Source organism: Anastrepha ludens, chromosome 6, assembly GCF_028408465.1.
Source record: "Anastrepha ludens isolate Willacy chromosome 6, idAnaLude1.1, whole genome shotgun sequence".
NCBI lineage: Eukaryota > Metazoa > Arthropoda > Insecta > Diptera > Tephritidae > Anastrepha > Anastrepha ludens.
Genome location: NC_071502.1, coordinates 57729387 through 57750880, shown reverse-complemented (window position 1 = coordinate 57750880; position 21494 = coordinate 57729387). Strand labels below are relative to the sequence as shown.

Below are 21494 nucleotides of genomic sequence, written 5' to 3'. Positions count from 1 at the left end.
GAAGAAACCAGATCTTTAACAAAGCTCTGAACCCTGCAGATTCATTGAAGTGCAACGCCGAAAAAGTATCACAAAAATATGATTTTTTCTTTCATGAGATTATCGAACTTTTGGAGTCGTTACGAGAGGCTGCTGATTTGGATGACATTTGCATAGCCACTTGCTCTGCAGATAAAGCGAATGATCTTTTAGAGGTAAGTGCTCTTTATTAATTGCGGCTGTCGTAGTCGAATGGGTTGGTGCGTGACTACCATTTGGAAGTGGATAGGTTCGAATCTCAGTGGCTGAAATACTAAATGATATCTGTCGTTCGAAGGTGACATAAAATTGTAAGTACCTCCGTTTGCGTACGCAAAACACGCATACCACAAATAGGAAGATGAGCTCGGCCAAAAATATGCACTATTATTAGAAAGTACTGGGAATGTTTAAATAAAACCAAACAGAGTTAAATTTCAAGCAAATTTTTTTTATCTCCTTCAAAATATGGCCAGTTTGAAGCAACACACATATCCTAACATTTAACCCAGTCCTCCAAGCACCCGTGGTAGGCCGACGAAGGGATGGCCTTCAGCTCCTTCGTCGCATTCTCTTTGATCTCCTCTATCGACTGAAGTCTCCTTCCACAAAGTGGTAACTTCAACTTGGGAAACAAAAGAAGTCGCACGGGGCCATATTAGGTGCATGCACGATGTTATTTACTTGGTGGTTGGTCAAATAACCCAGCACAATTTGGGCTCGGTGCGATGGCGCGTTATCATCATGCAAAATCCAAGAACTGTTTGCCCATATTCCCGGCCGTTTTGCGACGTACAGCATCTCTCAAACGCGTCAAAACGGATAAATAATATTCTTTATTGACTGTCTCGTCCGATGGAAGGTACTGATGGTGTACTACGCCTTTGGTTTGTTTAAATTAAACATTTCCGGTACTTTCTGATTATAGGGTATGTATTCGATAGAATTGGAAGTTAGTGATGAAGAGTTATGTATACATATATTTTAACAATAAAATTATATCTAGAGCCAATTTTTAAGTCTTATTCAAAAAATTTGGGGAAGTGTCGAAGTAACCAAAATGAAGGATGAGGGCACCGATACTCACTTTTTTTACATGTAGTATAAAACTTTACTCCTATGAAAATTATAACTAGAACTAGACAGACTCATTCCTTTTGTGCAAAATTGGCTCTCCTCCCGTTCGGTTTAGATCAAATATGGCTAATCTTCAGTTACTGGGCAATGGAATAACCGTTCCACAGTTGCAGTTCCACTTAACCTTTTCGTGCCTCATCGCCCATATTGCCAGAGTAGAATCGTAGTATTTTTATACCCACGTCTCTGCCTGTATTACAATTCTGTAGTAGAGGATTTCATTTACGTGCCCTCTCTCGACGAACGAAAATCTCACACCTCGTGATATTTTAAGACGCATAGCCATCGATCCATCGATGATGGCAACTTCCGATGGCTGTTTGAGAGACAGATTCTGCTGAAAATTGATGGGCCATGGCGAGCTAGCGCAGATGCGAATGATGCTATATGCATGTGAACCTTATAACGGCGTTAAACAGTACAAGCAATTAGTGCGATTGGATTCCGCTAGCTCAGTCAAGTCGAGAAAATAGATACGTGCGAGTGATCCAGCTCTGAAAATACTCCTATATGAAGCCGTACTCGTTGGTGGTGGCAAGGTAAAAGGAAATGCTCTTATCCATTGGAGAGACCAAGTGGAGAACCATCTGTCTTGAGCTATGAAATCGGCTACAAGCGGCTTATGTGGTTAAAGCACCGCACAAGAAGGAAAATTGTATTCATTACAGGACATCTTTTTGGCGATTGGGAGCACAACTTAAAAACTTTCATATTTTCAGTGCCGTTTACACGCGATTCCTAGTTACGTTGGATCACTTGGAGGACGTTTGATTCACTATTTTGTTGTTGTTTGCGACTGAAGCTCGTTAATTGCTTCTGAAGAAATTTATGCTGAGTATGAGACAGGCTGCATTCTGGACAATCGAATACAAAAAGATACAAACACCGATCCTTTTCTATTCAAAGCCCCACATCTCAGTAAGAAGTGGTCGTAAAACAACAAATTGAAGCTGGATAAACAAGTTATGCGGTTCAGTCCACACAGTGGAGAAAGGTTTACAAACTAGAGACTGAATACTTCTTAGCTCTTTTTAAATCCCGTGCGCCCAAAATACGTTTTTTTTTTCTTTTCTGTTAGAGGTCACTCGGTCATATGTTGCCGATGTGGTCCACACATACATCCATATGTATTTGAATACACACGAACATCTTGCCCAAATACTTAGTGGACATGGATGCTTTGAAGCGTACCTGCATCACTTTGGACCCGAGAAGACTCCATACTGCGAGCAGCGAGAACCAGCAATCGACGAAGATGCGGAACATTCGCTTTTCTTGTGCCCTCGTTTTAGACGCCTATAGTGTTGCACCCGAGAATCTAGTGTCACTGTTGCTGAAGAGTAACGACGTATGGAGCGAGGTACAACAACGATGTGATACAGCAACTCCGGTACAGTGAGCATGCAAGCTGTAGACGTAAACGCCAAGAACATGTGTAAGTCAACAAATCGGTGGAGAGGCGAAAATGCAGTTACTCGTATACTGACGATACCGCTTGACGATTGTTTCAAAAGTTTGCGCAAAATCAGAAAGATGGCATTATTGGCGCGTATCGAGGTTATCTTTACTTAGTATCATCTCCTGGAAGAACACACACCAAATTTCAGCCAGATCAGTATATTTTTTTGTGTTGGCATTCATTTGAATCGAGGAAGGGGAGTGATTTTCCTTTTCCATCACGACAAAGCACCAAATCATGCCTCAGCAGTTGATAATTGTGGTCGCAAAATTAATATAAATAGGATTCCAACTCGTTTCCCATCCCCCCTATTCTCCAGACTTGGTGCTCTGCAATCCCTCGGACTTCTATTTGTTCCCAACTTTAAAGAAATAATTGGTGGGAAAAAGATTTTATTGAAATGAGCAGGTGATTGCAGAAACAAATGGCTATTTTTCGGACTTTGATAAATTCTATTATTCGGAAGCGGTCAACAAACCAGAATAGCGTTGAACGACGTGTAGAAGTCTAAAAGGAGACTACGTCGAAAAATAAAAAACTTTACTCCAAACAATGAAGTAGTTTTCATTTTTGCAGGGAATTTGCAGACGATCCTCGTAGAAACTAACTACTAACTACTCTATAGTATGAATAAGGACAAGACGGCTGGGGGCGTACAGATCCGACAGGGGTGTGTCCTGCTGAAATGATTATAACAGTGGATAATAGCTATTTTTACGGACGTTGAGTTTGGTGACAGTAGGACGATACAGTGGCAGTAGAAAGTTTAGTTTGAGTGAAAGTCCCACACTGACGGGGTAAGATCTCGATGCATAATCCTCTTCACAAAAAACAAACCAGACACTTGAATGCGAGGTTCTTCCTCCCTTGGTGTGTGTACCTCCCGATTACCGATTGTGTCAAGCTACGCAGAAAGATTTCGATGGTCAACACTTGCATGCAATCGAAGAAATGTAAAATTGGCGGAATTCATGGATTATCTCTGAATAAAGTCATCTTTTTCAAAAAGCAATTGGACAATTGCTGAGGGATGGTTGGAAGTTATGGCTAGTGAATACACGAATGATGATGGTATTCTTTTGGTGAATGCTTTTACCTCAGTATCTGAAAATTTATAGCGATTTTATCAGATAATTTCTTTGAGCTACATACATAATTTACAACACCTTCCTCAGTAGGGATTACAGTTAGTTGGAATTTACGCAAACCCCACCTTTATTTGAAGTGTCACCCAACGATTTCGAGAACTTTGCACCTTTTCCGGTACAGCCACAACTAAGAGCATTGATATCCAAAGCCATCGAATAGTTGGAGTAAGGGAAGGCGACAGGCCGCAGTCGGCAGGCATTTAGCAGCAATGTTGGCACGTACTAAATGCGAACACATCTGCACGCTTGCTCGTGTGCACACACACAGGCATTCGAACGATGCATATATAGACACATATGGCTAAGCGCAGTTAGTAGGTAGAAATTAATTTCATTTCACATTCGTGCAATAACAGCAGCCACCAGCAGCGAACGAGTGGAAAGTGAAGCATGGCGGAACTGTGAAGTGACTGAATGATTTTGTGCGACGATGAATGCGAGTGAGCTCATTAAGTTTATCGATTACTGTACAATGAACAAATATGACTATGCAATGCTGATTCTTTCTACCTATACATTAGTATGAATGTGCATCTTTATGTGCGCCTGTGTGTAGACAATGTGGAGTACAGACAATACGAATGCGCGAGCAAGAGAAATAAATACAATGTCGCCATAATGCCATCAAAGTCAACAGCGCTGCCACCAGCTGCGTTGGTAGAGAGTTGGATGGTTGGATGGAGTTAGCACATTAGCGGCAGCAGGCAAAGGCAGTGGCAGTGGCAGTAGCAGTGGCGGTGGCGGAGGCGGAGGCGCTGTCCGTACGTGAACTTTAACGTCACACAGATACGCACGCACACCAATGCAACCACAGTGAGGTGTAGCCGCGAAAAAAATGCAGGGATTCACACGGAAATCGGTTGGTAGGCGAATGTTTGTGGATATGCACGTTTGTACATACATATGTTTGTATGTGTGTTTGCATGTGCCTACCTAGTATACACAAATCAGCGTAGAAATTGAACTCGGCGCCGCCATACACACTGTAGCACTGAAAATGTATCGCATGCGACGAGTTGAGCGAGCGTGTACATATCTCTTAGATACGGCGAAAATGGCAGCAGCAGCGCCAACGCCGCCACCGCCGCCGTTGCCGAAGCCATCAACGCACGTCAGTATAACAATAAAAATCCAAACAAACAAGAAGAACGACAGCTCTAAATACAATAAAAGCTGTAGGGAAAATAAAATACAAAGCAAGCGTAACAACAATCCCAACAACAACAGGAATAGCATTAAAGTAACAGCAACAAAGACTTAAACAGCAGCTATCCAACCACCAACTCGACCATTCGCATGAAATATTGTGTTTAGATACATATCTCATATATGCAGATACATGCATACATATCTATATTACATACAAACATATGTACATTTTGATGTACGAGAGTCCAAACATCCACATATGTTGTTGTTGTGTTTTTTTTGTTTTGTATCTACACATGTCCATACGTATGTATGTATGTACAGTGAACACTTTGGCTTGTGTGGCTGCTGCTGCTTTGCTGGCCGTTGGCTGTTTTTAATGTTCTTGATGGCTACGTTACTGACTGTCTGACTGGCTGGCCAGCTAGCTAGCTGGTTTGGCGGTCGACAAAAACACACACCCATACATACGTACATGCATACACACGTTTGTTGAGTGCGAACCCGAGCGTGTACACACATTCATCACAGCGAACAAAGCAAGTGACAACAACCAAACAATAGCAACAACAGCAACATCAGCAGCAGCAGGAGCCACTGCAACAACAAAAATAAGTCAAAGTATCTACAAGATACATACGATAGTCAGCAACAACAGCTAAGCAGAGTACTGCGGCTAAAGTTGAGTAAATTTCGAAAGAAAATGATTGGAAAAAAACCTACTATTTTAATGTCATAAAAGCAGAAAACGCAGGCGATACAAACGACCAGACCACGACAGCAGCAATAAACAACTAAAAATGAAGCAGCCACATAAAAAACTCGAAAAAAAGCAGATATCCAGTTAAGCCGCTCATGCCCGCCACGCATCTACTAGCTGGCGTGCATGTGTGCATACATACATACATACATATATTACATACATAGCTTTTCGGAAAACCAAAATTGAAAATTGCTGACGATTGTATCACCCATCCATCCTCAGTTAACCAATTTAGAGCAACAACTAAAGCCAGTGACGCAATGCCGCAACCACCACTAGCCTATTAACAGTTCAGTCGCTTGAGCTGTGTGGCTGAAATGACCGACAGCATTTAAAATAAACGAAAATTTGGCTCAAATCAAAATCGTTCAAAAAATTTGCTTTCAGCTCTGATTAAAGTCCTGGTTTTGGCAGCGAAGTCCCGTCCCCTTCAACGCTTCCACTGATGTGGCGTAAAGGGCAGTGACCTGAAGGCGGCTGCTAAGTTCAGGGGGTGAAACGGCGTCAAAGATCAAATTATGGATGAGTTTGGGTGGTTATTAATAAATTTTCATTTTAAAACGCATTTTACAAAAAACACACGCATACATAAATACATACATACATACATACATGCGAACCACTAAACGACATAATAGTTGCATGGAACACTGAAAAAAAATTATTTTGTTCCAAAGGGATAGGAAGGCGAAAGGAATAAAAAATAAATGTAAATATTTATGATAAAAAATCATATTTAGAGATTAACCTGTTTTTTTTTTTGTTTTTTTTTTTGTAGGGGTAAATTTGAAACTAGTTGAAGGTAACTTCAAACTACTCAGTCTTGCCATAAATTCTGTGACAAATTTTACAATGCATACGGCGAAAACGAATTCGGAGGAAAAAGTTCTGTTATTTTTGCTCTTGTTCGTATGCATTGTCTTCTCATAAATTATACGCAGAGCTGTGGCAACTTTCGGTTGTTAGCAATGGAGTGGGGAACTAAGAAAAATGGCATTGCTGTGATTGCATACAAAAGTGAGGTAAAGTGAGCAAGTGAGATTTACGAGAATGTTTACTTACCGCACTATCAAATGTTTTTCTCAAACGTCTGAAGTGCAGACATAAAAGAAGTGGTCCTCCCCGCGTCATACGAACCACTGCAGCCATAAAAACCATTCGAGAGAGATTTCGCAGAAATCCCCTTAGAGAGCAGAAAATCATGTCCAGGCAAATGAATGTAAGGACCAAATGCATGTCAAGACGGTATCCGGTCATTTTCCCTGTCAAGACTAATTAGAGATGATCTCCACCTGAAAGCCTTCCGTCGCTCAACTGGTCATCTTTTGACAACGCACTTCAAGAAAATTAGACTCGACAGATGCATGCAGCTTTTTCGGTGGGGAAGAAAGAAGCAAAAAATGTTGTTCCAAGGGTTCAGCATGGGCCCATCCCCCATCATTAAAAAAAGTATTATAATTTCATATCTATAACGGGCTTAACTTGTAACCGAACTTATGGCAGGACTAAATAGTTTCAGAGAAATAGATGTCGCTTGATTTTCGAAAGGTATGTACATGTATAAATACTTTGCTTACTTCCTTATCTTCAGATCGTTTCGGAGACAATTCAATCAGCTGGGAAAACACAGCTTATTTTCACCCATACCGAGGAAGAAGAAGGTATTTTCTACGTTGGAAAGATCAGTTGGTGACCGACTTGGTTTTATTCGATGTGTCCAACTGGCGCCGGTTAGCACGAGAAAGAAATGACTGGCGCGCTTTGTTAAACTCACTTAAGCGATTATCGCGCCAATCAATAAGAAGACGATGTTATAATTCGTCCTATTAGTGGTGTGAGTCTTGATATTTTTCCACAAATGGAGGAGTACAGGTTCCACAGACTACATGACTCTGCGCTTTAATTGGAAGAGATGGCTTCACACTACAATTGAAGAGGGGGGATAGGAGACGGCTCTAAGACTTTACACAGAGTGGGAGTGGGTATTTACTGTTCAAAACTAGGGACTAGACAGCCAATCAAGCTACCGGATCAGAGCCATAGAAAGGCTAGAAAAAGCAAACAGACGCTAGGTGGACTAATCTAACCACATGCAAAACTGCAAAAGTTATGTGTAGAACTAACGACAAAAAAACTCACTCAATTCGTAAGTACGCTCTAGCGAAAAGACCGCGGAACTATAATAGGTATGCAGAAACTTTAGAGCATCTTCTGTGTTTTTGTCCGGCAGTTAGCGGGTCTGAAGGATATCTCAAAAATAGATACTTCTGCGCTGCTTAGGTTTGCTAAAAGCCTACCTAACTTAACCTAATATATAAAATTCTTTACTATGAAATCGAGGTTATAAAACCAAACCTCTTTTCCGCAGTACTGAGATTTCCTAACACATTAAAAAATTGTCCACCGAAAGTGGTGAATCTACGTCTGGTTAGAGCAGGACAATGGCACAGAAAGTGCGAGATCGTCGCTTCCTCATTTAGACAACTTCTGCAGAAGTCATGTGCCTGCACGCCCATCTCCAAGGCGTGTTTCCCTATTAGGCCCTATTATAACGAATATCAGTGATCTAAGACTATATAGACTTATTTTGGCCCAGCAGCTATTGTGTGCGTTTAGCATACAGAAATTCAATTACAATTTCCTCAAAATAAAGTAGATTACAAGTCTGTACGGGTATGTCTATGTGATTGTCTTTTTCATCGGCCCTACAGTTCCACTTAATGTCGCAATGGCCAGGAACCTATGCTCCCTTTGGTTGCTATGACTAGGTCATCGTGCTAAGAGATATGCAGCATTTAATGGCTACCTGAGAGGTTTTCGACTGCTTTAAGCGGTATTTTTTGCCGGCTGGCTATCAATGAAAATATAGATGTCATCTCCAGGTATACCCTCACATTGCATCAGTATGTCGGCTTTTATTATAGCCATCAACCGAAAGCTGAAGGAGACCCCAGATATTCGGAATATTCACCTCCGCCCGCCATCTGTGTATACATGAATGGACTCACCCGCTCTTACATCGACCCGTTCTCACTCTCCTCTTGAGGAGGGTTGTTAAGGCAATTGTAGACGGGAAGCATACTTCACCAGTCCGGCAAGCTCCGAAATAACAGTTAGGATCTAACTATGGCTGTATCCCGTGTTTGACCACTTCCTAACGGTGTTCAATTATATTGCTGCACTGCTAGCGATATATTTTGCCTGCTTTCGAAGTGGCGTGGTTGACATATAACCGGTTATGAGAACAGATGTGAGTCGTTGTACAATATCTTGTCAACCCTTTAATTGTGTTCGCACCCTTCTGATAGGCATTCCACCATATTAAAGTACCATGTAGAAAATTGCCCTAACTTCCGCTATGTTGAGCCAATGGTTATTCTGTGTTTCATCCCCCTTTTTTTCTCAATTACCGTTCCGCAGAAGTACCAGTAGCCTAAGTCACTAATGCTTTTTCTATCTGTGTGCATAATAGTAATTAATTGGAGTTATTTGAGGTTAGGTCTTAATAAGTACTTATAATTTGGACATAATGGATTTCGAATGCTGATTGGGGAGAAAAAAATATAGCAGCTCAACATATTGACTAGTTTTGACTATTTTTCTTTTGTTTGTTTAATCTTTATAAATTTCGTATGCAACTATAGCTCATTATATTGTTTAATATAAAAAAGACCGTTATAAGTTCCAGACTTTGTACTAAAATTGAAAAAAAAAATCAACAAAATTTCATTAAATTATTTAATTAAAGTTTAATTTTGTTTTTTTAATTTGTTTGCATTTGTTTTAAGATTTTTTATATTTTTTGTTTGGAATTCTTTTTTTGTAATTTAAAAAAAAATTTTTTTTTGTAATTTTTTTATTTATTTTTTGTTCGATAAAGCGAATTTGAAGTTTGAATTCATAACGAATACACAACGCTTTTTTATGTAAAAAATGCGCAACACCATCAGGGAAAAATTATTAAAAATTATCAATAATTTTAAACCACTTTTATAAAAACTCCGCATAATAGAAAACATTACATGGTGCCGGAAATAACGTTTTTTTCCATTTTTTCCCTAAGCATAGTACTAAGTTCGCTTTTCACGTGGAATTGCTTTCAAAATTCATATAAATTGGATTGCTGTGAAAGACGCGTGGAATTTCATTTGCATCTCAGAGCAAAGTAGGACTCAGTTCATGCCGTGGAAACACTTGAGAAAATTAAAAAAAAAAGAAATTAGCGAAAACTGACAGTTCGTTTGCAAAAGAAATACCTGAGTTCGAATACTCCGAAGATATGACATTTTTGAGCGAAACGTCTTCGCAAAGAGTGTAAGTAAACCTTCTTTCTATTTTTTTGTGCCAATATATATGTATGTGTGTTAATTTGTTTAGAAACACTTGTTCTTGGCAAAACTTCCTGGGGCGATGCTTATCAGTTTGACGATTCTTCCCATATGACACTCACTGTTGCTAGCAACATTTCACGGCAAGCCAAATGCATAGGTAGGTAGGTAGGTAGGTTAGATGGCAAGAGGAATATAAAGCGCCTAGCCAGAGCCGGACATTTGAAGAGAAACTGCTCAACAGTCTCTTTCTCTGCAGGATCCCCACATCTTCTGCAATAGGGGTTGTACGGAATTCCAAACCCCTCCGCATGAGTACCGATCACCCAGTGACCAGTGAGCACCGCAATGAGTTTGGAAATTGAATGGCGGGAATGGCGGATTCCCATCACCTTAAGCCTTCTATTACATCGTATTATATTTGTCTTGCGCTTTTTTTAGAAAGAAATTTTGTAGTTCCCTTTAACTACGGTCAAGGGGACACCGATGTCTGAGAAGGTGACAACTGAAACCGGTTCTGTCACCACTTTCCTGGTAAGCTCATCGGCAATCTCTTTTTCCTCTATATTTCTGTGCGAAGGAACCCAGATAAGGGAAATGTTTCCTACACGTTCGAGAAGAGAGCTGCAATACGGAGATGACAGGGTCTTGATATCAGCTTGACTATCGGAAAAAATATTAATGTCTCCCTCCCAACAGCGATCCCTAAGCATTTTGCATGCTTGCAGGATCGCGAAGACCTCGGCTTGAAAAACCCTGCTCGTTTCCGGCAGTTTAAAGGAGACCAAAATATTGGGTGATTTAGAGAAAACCTCCGCTCCCACTCCAGATTGCATCTTGAATCCGTAAGGTAAAACAGAGGTACCTACATATATCCGTGCCGACTCTCCCCTCTTTTCCACCTTACCTGCTCGGAGAGATAGCCCTGGCGCAACCCTCAAAACCCAGTTTGCGGATGGAGAGATCAGTGCGAAGTACAGAGAAGGAAAGGAAGACCTGCTTCAAGATGCTACTATGTCCTAGTTGTCTCCAGAGGCCAGTCTCCTTCAAACTTATAGCGCTCTGAGCAGCAATTCACTTACATAACTTGTAGATCCACGGGAAGTAAGTGCAGAATGACGTTGCATGGCGTTGCTTGTTGCTGGCGAAATTTCATGGCTCTGATGTTAGTACTAGCCTTTGCGCTCAACTTTCTTGTGTGCAAAATGTGCTGTGCGTACAAATCGATCGGTACTGTAATGAATGCAGTTCAAATGGTTTGCTATCCCATCAAATTTTTCAACTCCTTGGAATAACCAAGAGGAATTCCACACACATATGGGGCGCCTATAATTTTACTAAACGACATTTATGTAATGGAACTAGACTTGTTGTCCACTGGTCTATTAACTAAGAATTGCTATCACCCTTATCAAGAAACCATTGAAATTCTAGCGCTTATAGTTTCCCGTCCATTCTGCTTTCTCCATAATAATAAACAAAGCACAAGAGCAATCTCTATAAGTTTACAGAAAATTTCGAAAATCCTTGTTTTCAACACGTTCAGTTATATGTGTTGCTCTCGAGTGGAAAATCCAAAAAAATACAAAAAATGTTTACAGAAGATGAAACAGCAAACAAATACAGTGTATCTTAAAAAGTAATGTTCAAGTAGAGTAGAGCAGCGCTTGCCGGGTATTTGCTAGTTATCAAGGATGGACCTGATTTCAATTGTAAAAAGAGATTTTAATAAGGGAAATGCTACATTTTCGAATTTTAATGTTTCAACAGCTGTCAAACTTACCAACCACATCCACTGATTAGAGGAAAGTACAGAAAATTATTGAAAGCTTACTGATTAACGAGCGGCAGCGCTTAGTTTTTAATAAATGACACCATTTCCGGCATCCACCTAAAAACACTTTCGGATTAAAAATATTTAATATAGCTACAATCTTGACTAATTCCTTGAATAAATAAAAAGTAGCAGTTAACTTAGAAAGCAATAAAATTTTTGCATACAAATTAAAAAAAAACCACACACAGGTACATATGTGTGGTATATACTCGTATGGATGAATGTGTAGAAACATAAAAAAATAGTTGTATTTGTACTGTGAATAACTTAAAAACGTATGAAAAAAGCAGGAAAGAAACAAATGTGGCTACAAAAAAGGCTAAAATGAGCCGCAAACAGTGGAAGCGGCAAATCAACGGTCAAACAGTCAAACGACTAAACAACGAACAAGCAATGAAACAGCCAAACAGCCAACTAACTGAGCGACCGCTGAAGCGACAGGCAAATCACATTGCATTCATCAACGTCAAAGTCGACCGGCAGGCAATTATAACAGCAACAACAACAATAACGCCGTGAAATCGACAGCTAACAAGCAACAACAAGAAAAAAACGCATTGTACGTACGTATGTATACACATACCTACATACATATATAAGAATAAAAGTTATAGAATAGATACACAAATTCACACATTCGTACACACAAATGAGTAGTGCTTGGATTACTCCAACACCATAGAAGCAGTAGGCATCTACGTCGGCAGCGATTACAGTCTTGGTGATGCTTATGAAGCGTCATCCAACAACACTTTGCCTGTGTCAAGTAGCGTCATCATTCCCAACCCAGATTATTCAGATATTTGAAGCTGCAATTATTGTGATTGAGTTTTTTTGTTTTTGTTGTTTTGTTTTTTTGTAGCAAGTACTTCATAAACAAATTAAAAGCAATAATCTGCGCAGAAAGAGATATTCATACATACATACATATAAACATTTGTACTTACATTTGCGAGTTTTGAATTGCGGACATGAAGTCGTTAAAAAAATCAGCAGAAACGGCACTTGTTTTACTTAAACACGTACAATATGCTTTTTTCATGCATATTTGTTGGTTTTATTTAGAGTTTTTGTTTTAAATGGCATTACGTTTTTTTTTTTAAATTGATATACTTTGACTATTTTTTAATTAATTTTAAATATTTTTCTATAAAATTGTAATTACTTGCATAACAAAAATTACACAAACATTCTCAAATTTCTTAAACATTTATCCAATTCCCATCAAAATTTTACATTTTCAAAATTTTACATATTCAAAATTTTCAAATTTTACTTATTCAAGGTTTTAAAAAAAAGTTTAGGGTATAAACTTTTATAGCTTATATAATTCTAATGTAATAAAGGGCAAGTATGAAGTGACTGAAAAAACTTCTCATTGAAATTTGATTATTTTTTCCCGAAATGGTACCGAATACACGACGTTTTTTTTATGGAGAAAATGGACAACGTCGGCAAATGAAAAAATGATTAAAAATCAAGGAGAATTTTGAGCCACTTCAAACTTGCACTTTATTGCATTAAAATTTAAGGAGCTATAAAACTGCGCACCTAAGTTTTTGTTCAAAAGTTTTTTTTTTAAATTGTCGAAACACAATGTTACGTGAGATTATAGCCACCCTTTTGCCCGAATCCTATTTCACGAAATCCTTTTTCCCGACAATCGGTTTCCCGACACATATTTTCCCCGAATCTAATTCCCCGCCAACTTTTTCCCAAATCCAATTTCCCGACATATGTTTTTTTTTCTTCAGTTTTGTTTATAAACTTTTAATTTGACATTTCGAATCAAACTATTGTATTTCTTCAAAATTTTTGTTTTAATTCTAAAATATGGAGTTGTTAGGTAAAATTGTCGGTACAAATTAATCATTGACGGTTACGTACATATATTTAAAATCGAGAGAAAGAAATGGAAAAATGTATTGGGACTGTAATCGATTGCAGAAAGGTGAATGCAGTGCAAGAGCTGTAACGGTCATGAATAGTGAGGATGTTATCATACTTAGAGGACCTGCACAATCGAAACACGACACACATCCACCTAATCGTGAAGAAGGTATGTACTATTTCATTTTGCGTAAAGTTTTCTAAATGTAAATAAAAGTAATGTCATAGGGGAAACAGGGGTTATCGTTGACAGACTAAAACGAGTTGCTTCTTCTCATGCTGAGCATCCACTTGCACAAATAATTCGAGCAGAGCTTGCAGATGCTCCTGTAGATGTTCTCACTCAATGACCGGAACACCAGGATTTGACGAAAGAAATACGGAAGCATAGACGCAAATATTTACCTGCTAATCCGAAATCTTTGGAGTAATTAGGTGAAATTCCTGAACGTTTTACGAATATCTACTTAGTCAGGGGAAAAGTTTTTTGATTTTGAATGTAAAGAAGGCAGAGTCCTTTTTTTTGCTACGATAACATAGAATTTTTGGCTAGAAGTAGTACTTGGTTTGTGGACAGTACTTTTATGGTTTGTTAGGTTCTTTCCAGCATACTACATTTTATTTTCGCAATATCAGAATATTCCTTCTAACTTATTCCTATATTCTTAATTTGTAACTGTACATTTTCAATCATGTTGAACATACCAGCAACAATTTTCACACAAGTTTTTACTGTAATGGGAATTGTTCCTAAAAATCCAAGAATACCACCCGAATACGTGACTTTTCCTTTTGTTTTCGCCCTACTTTCATCAAAAGAAACAGTGCAGTATACTACTGTGATACTTAGAGGCCATTGATGGCGCGGCTAGAGAATACGGCATTGGAAATTGCAAATCACAGAAAATTATAGGAGATTTTGAGAAGGCCATTATAAATGCTTGTGCAGACATACCTATATATCCTGGAACTGATTATTCTGGTTGCTTCTATCACTTTTGCCAGACTTTTCATCGGAAAATGTAAGGATTGCAGGAGCAATATAATAATCCTATCAACAGAGAAATAAAAATTTGGGCTCACACGTGGACTCATGGCTTTAGCCTTTGTCCCAAAGGAGGATGTCGCATTGACTTTGGAATTTGTGGAGGATGAAATACCAAAAGAACTCCTTCCTATAGTCGACTACTTCAAGGAATTTTTAGTCATCGGACAACCTGGTAGAGGACGAAGAAGAGCTGTACCTCCTAGATATCCAGTTTCGACATGGAACCAGTAGTAACGGGTGATCAATTAAGAGGAGTTTTTTTCATTTGCGTTTTTTTTACAGATCGCGCGCGAGTTGTGGCAAACTGTCATCGTGGATTTGTTGAACAGCGTTTGGCATTTCATCATGGAAAGACTCACACCGCAACAACGTCTACAAATTGTTCAACTGTATTGTGAAAATCAGCGTTCTGTGACAAATGTTTTTCGTGGCTTAGACCGCATTATGGTCAACATAATCGGCCTGCCTTAAACACTATTCGACATACCATCAACAAATTTGAATCCGAATATTCATTGGTGGATAATTCTCGACCGAATAGATCACGTCCAGCAAGAAGCATTGAGAATATAGCGGCAGTAGCAGAGAGTGTACGTGAAAACCGCGATGAATCGATTCGGCACCGTTCTCAGCAACTTGGACTGTCGTATGGAACAACTTGGTCAATTTTACGGAAGGATCTTCATTTAAAAGCATACAAAATACAGCTCGTACAAGAACTAAAGCCAAATGACCTTCCTGCACATCACCGTTTTGCTGATTGGGCTCTTGAAAAGATTGAAGAAGATCCGCTGTTTTCGAGCAAAATTTTGTTCAGCGATGAGGCGCATTTCTGGCTCAATGGTTACGTCAATAAGCAAAATTGCCGTATTTGGGATGAAGAGCAACCAGAACAGGTTCAAGAGCTACCTTTACACCCAGAGAAAACAACGGTCTGGTGTGGTTTATGGGCTGGTGGAATCATCGGCCCATATTTTTTCAAAAATGATGATGGCCGCAACGTAACTGTGAATGGTGCTCGCTACCGTACCATGATATCGGACTTTTTGCTACCTGAAATTGAATCTAATGATCTCTACGACATTTGGTTTCAACAAAACGGAGCCACTTGCCATACAGCTCGTGAAACAATGACTTTATTGAGAAGTCATTTCGGAGAGCAGCTGATTTCACGTTTAAGACCTGTGAGTTGGCCACCAAGATCTTGTGATATCACACCTTTGGACTTTTTTCTTTGGGGATTCGTGAAGTCCAAGGTCTATGCTGATAAACCAGCTACGATTGAAGCTCTGGAAGCCAACATTACGCGTGTTATTCACGACATACCAGTCGAAATGCTCGAACGAGTGATTGAAAATTGGACCTTCAGAATGGACCACCTTAAGCGTAGTTGCGGCCAACATTTGAATGAAGTCATATTCAAAAAGTAAATGTCAAAGAATGTCCTTTCAAATGATAAATAAAGGTTTTGAACATAATTTACATTTTTGTTTTTTTTTAACTATTGAAAAAAGCACCTCATGATTGATCACCCGTTATAAGTCTGCACGAGATGGGCACCACAAGACAAATAACGCAAGTGAAGGATGGCCCAATCGGGAAAGCATTATACAGACATATATTCAGCTTTAAAAGAATTCCAAAAAGAACAGGCGGATGTTGAAATTATGATAGCTGAACTTAGTTTGGGGCGATCTGTAAAAGCGGCACCAAAAAAATGCATAGAAGCCTAAAATCGGTTGCGGTCCATTGTTTTACAATATGAAGAACACAAAAATTCTGGCAATGTTACCTCATATCTAATGTTATTGGCACACAATAATGCTTTTTGATGGACTCCATTTTGATACTACGATTTACAAATATTAATCAAATTCATTTTACAATTTATTAATATTTTTTAACTGTCGGGACTTGCATTTTCGGGAAAAAAGTTGTCGGAGAAATTAGATTCGGGGAAAAAAAAAAATTGGGATACAGGTTGCCGGGACACGAGCTGTCGGGAAATAGGGTTCGGGAAAAGAGACGGGAATCTAAGTGACTGTGACTGGAGATTTTCTGAAAATTCATTCTCTAATGGGTCTCTGAAGAGAATAGCCAATTTAATGAAAAGTTGGGTTAGCGGAAATATCGCAGAAGCTTACAATCATATATGTTCTCTAAAACCACTTTTCACTCAAAATGCAATAAATTTCATCAGTTCTCTGACATTCAATGAAATGAAGTACTCAAGTAGCTTAAATAAGTATCTACCAAGCCCTACGTCGAAATAGTGACAGAAAATATGTGAAAAGCCTTCCTCTCTTCACTATCTCGTCAAATCAAATCATTTCAAGAAACCCCCAATCCGTCTACATGTAAGGATGTACGATGTACACTAAGGATGGTGTACTGAAATGGATTAAAGGTTTTGTGCGTTGGCTTTACGGCAAGTCACTTACTTACGAATCTTTTAGCACAAAAACTATTCCTTGCTTAGCAGTTTACAAATATGTAAGAAGGTACCAAGGGTATCACTGATTTCAGAAGTTCAGTTCAAGGAAAGATCGATTAATAAAGCGCATAAAATTACAGTCATTTCAGATCAGCAAACTGCAGACAGCTATTGGACATGTGGACCTCGTAACAGCCAAGCATGTGTCGCGATCTTCTTAGGCTAACAGTGCCATAACATTCGTTATTAACGGAATCTACCGCACTCACTACCTAAGTAATAAGATCGCATATGGTATGTGCCGTGTCAGGATAACTAGGGAACTTACACAATTGGATTTGGAACTTGGTGGGGTGTTATACCTGTATGGATAATTCAAAACATCCAAAACGGCCGAGGTACAATAAAATCTTACTGCTCATCAGGGACTATACGGCACTATTAATGCTGTGCGTTGCTTTGTTCTGTTACGGTCAATGCATCTATCTATCTATCGGGCAAATTCTGTAATGCACTTCCGAATTTCATTGAAATTCTCTGGCATTTGCATTGAAATTCACTTAGAAGTTTATTACAAAACATTCCCGTATATATGTATTTATTTATCTACCTATCTGTCTAACTATTTATGTATCTAGACATTTTCATAACCCGCTGCAGATGATGCTAAGCCTTACTAAAGTCGTCCGAGGGAGGGAGATATTCACATTTTTTCCGATAATCAAGCCGCGATCAAGGCTCTGACGACGCCATGGTGCAAATCCAAACTAGTCAACTCCTGTAAGGAGGAGATCAAATCTCTTGGGAGTGCAGGTAACATTTATTTGATCTGGATTCCATGACTTGGGAACATAGAGGATACGAAAATGCTGATGATCTTGCAAGGACTGAATTGATCTCAGAGATCTTCTACCCGGCCATCGGCATCCCCTGACTGTCGTTAAAGGGGAATGGCACAACTTATTTCTCAAGAAAGCGCAGAAGAAATGGAGCACCATTTCTTCATGTGTTATTTCGAAAATCCTTTGGCTCCGGTACAATAGGCGGAGTATTCCACGTTATTCAATTTCCAAACTCGTAGCTGTGGTTACTGGTCATTGGACGATCGGCACACACGAGAAAGAGCTAGATTTTTTGCGCATTACAAAAGTTGTGGCGACCTTTCAGAGAAGGAGGCTGTTGAGCACTTTCTCTATAAATGACCGGGTTTGGCAGCTAGACACTTAAGGTCACTAGGTGATCTTATCTTCGACAACCTGGGCCAGTGCGCAAACCTAAATACGATGAATCTTCTCCATTACTTCAACAGCTCTGGGGAGCGTCAGAGTCTACTTCAGTCATTTCACATACCTACCTATTAAGTCGTCCTTACATTAAAGGACATGAAAAATGAAACCCGAAAAAAATTGGGAAGGCGTATTTAAGGTGATTAAATTAGGAAATTAATTATACGAATTTTCGTATAAAGCTTTAAATTTGGACTGATTTGATTTTTATTACACAATGAGCCATATTTTATAAAATTGCAAAAAAAAAAAAATATTCAAAACTGGTTAAAATGTTGAGCTACTATACTCGTAGCTTATAGCGGGCCACAAAGTTGAAAAGAAATTCCTAAAGCAACTTTTCGCAGGTTTGCTTGGAAAAATATGTAGAAAATGTTGAAAGTAAAATTAGTTGAGAAAATTCTTGTCTTTCCAGGTTTGCTGACACCTTAAGGTTTGAGCACTGCTTCCCAACCTCTACTAGCCCATTTGCAAATGAACCTTGCACACAATCGATGATGTGAAAAGACATTGCAAAGGAGTGGAAAAAATTGGTAAAACAGACAAAATGTGTTTCATGTTCAATACAGTTATGTAAGAATACAAATATATGAACATATTGGAAAAACGAAACGAAGAAGACATGTTATAAACACATGAACATACGACTGCGAAGAAATATGAAAGCACGGAAATGAGTTAAGGTGTGTTGAGAAATGAGACAAAACGTCAAAGTCATCGTCAAACTGAACCGCAAAGGCAAATAAAAATAAAGTACAATAAAAGCATCGTTGGAAGGTAAAGACTTCAAGAAATGAAAATAAAAAACTCCACCAAGAAAAACGAAGAAAAGAAAAATAGCACGTTGGAAAGGCAAAGCAAGTGACTTTGCGCTGAGCAGAGCAGCTGGGCAAACGCCAGCAGTGAATTGGCAGAGCAATTTTAGAGTACATTTATATAGAAGGGAGTTGTTATTGTGAATTCTTTATAGCCGTTATGCCATACGTTGGTAGGGTACATGAAAAATTACCAACACATACAAGAGCAAAGAGGACTGAACGGCGCACACACACACACAGCCAATAAACATACACACATATTACAATTTCAGAAAAAAGGAGCACATACAGATATTTCAATACAAACTCGAACGAAAATGGAAAAACGTAACAAGGAGCAAGCAAAATAAATTAAACAATATAAATAACGCGCAGAAGCACCAACAAAAATAGCAGGAGTGGCGGCAAGGGTCATCGTATGAGCGAAGGTGACAGGAGAAAGGCAGCCGGAAAAATATAGCAAAAAAGAATTTAAGGAAATAAAAAATGGGAAAACCGAATAAAATGCCAAGCAGTGAGAAAAACCAAAAATCTGCAAGGCACAACAATAACAAAATACTTAAAATATGTGAAGGGAAGTAAAAGGGCAAGAAAAGTGAACCCCCACCATCACCACCACCACGCACACTGCGCAGAGAGTGGCCCAGTAAATCCTGCAAAGCACAACGATCAAATAAAGGAAAACGAAGGACAATAAAACTTAAAAAATAAGAACGATAAAAACCTCAGAAACAGCAACAACGGCAACAATAAAAAACGTTCCACTGATACAGCAAACAAGAAAAAATATCAAAAGCTGAGACGAAGCCACAGCCACTGCCACAGTCGAAGCCGAAGCTAAAAGCTGAAGCCAACGAAACTAGAGGAGTCCAGTGGCAGGAAAGCGTTAACAGAGCAGCAAGGCGAGGGCGTTGCAGAAGATATGCTGCGCGTCAGGGCGTGGGGGAGCTGATAGAGGAGCGCGCCAAGCACGTACAAGCCATGAGCTGACGGCGGCGAACAAGTGTGTACCTAACAATGCGCATTTATATGTGTGTATGTATGCATGTATGTGCATATGTCTGTAGGTACTTACTTATTTCTATGCAAGCGCATGCATGTCCGCCGTGGAGCAACGAAAATTGAAATGAAATAAATTTTATTTTATATGAAAAAAGACAAGCTGGGAATACCAGCCGGAGAACGTAAGTAGCCAGCGAGCAACCGACAGACAGCGAGCCAAGCAGCCCGAACATAATCAACCAACCGAACGACTCACCGGCCGGCCGACTGATGGCAAAAGGAAAAGGAAAACATCCAACAGCCAAGTAGTCAACCAGCCAGTCCACCAGTCCGCCAGTTAGCCAAATGCTAAAAGACGTGCTGCTCGTTGGACTGCCAAACATACGATGGCTGGCCAACGCAAGCTGGCGAGTTGACCAACACTGAGGCAAGAGACTGCTTGATTGCGAACACAAACAAAGCACTAATAACAACAAAAGCAAGAAAATACATGCATTCCACAAAAAAATTGATACAAAAAATAAATTTAATGAAAAAGTACTTTTGAGTTGTGCATATGCAATAACAACAATAACAGCAATAATACACACTACTGTCGACAATCGTAGCCGCAGCAGCAGTTGTAGCAGCGTTGAAGCGGCATTAAAGTGAGTGCAGAAATTGTGGTTGTAGCCACCAGCCGCTAACCTCCAACCGCTAACCGTCAGCCGTTCACTCGTTCAAATGTGTATGCGAAAAGCAGCGAACCAACGAACGAACGAACGAGTGACATGGATAAATGATTGCTTGGCGAAGCACAAAAAAAAGTTGGTGCGCTAACTGAGTGGCCAAGTGTCTGGGCTAACTGGATTGCTATAGTTGGTACGGTGGCTAGCTGGAATGGCATGACAGACGGCTAACAGACGCGCATAAATAAAAATAACTAATTATAATTACCCAAAACAACAATTCGTATTACATACTACTTGTAACTGGAGGTGGCCGCGCAAGCACGCGATAAAATAATGAATAAGAAATGCGTTTTTTTGGTTTTCGAAGACTATGTAAATCAAAATGCAGCAATAAAAATCGATGGATTTCAATTAAGAATGGTAGATATGGTGTGCGGAGCATATACACCAGCATACACACACGTCCACATCGCTTATGGGAGGTACAAATGGCCTCGCACGCACAT

General features: G+C 39.4%; 1 protein-coding gene across 9 annotated transcripts in view; it reads right to left on the bottom strand.

The window, feature by feature from the left end:
- Nucleotides 1–21494, bottom strand: part of LOC128866418 (uncharacterized) — a 168290-nt gene that overhangs the window by 127976 nt on the left and 18820 nt on the right. The window lies entirely within an intron of this gene.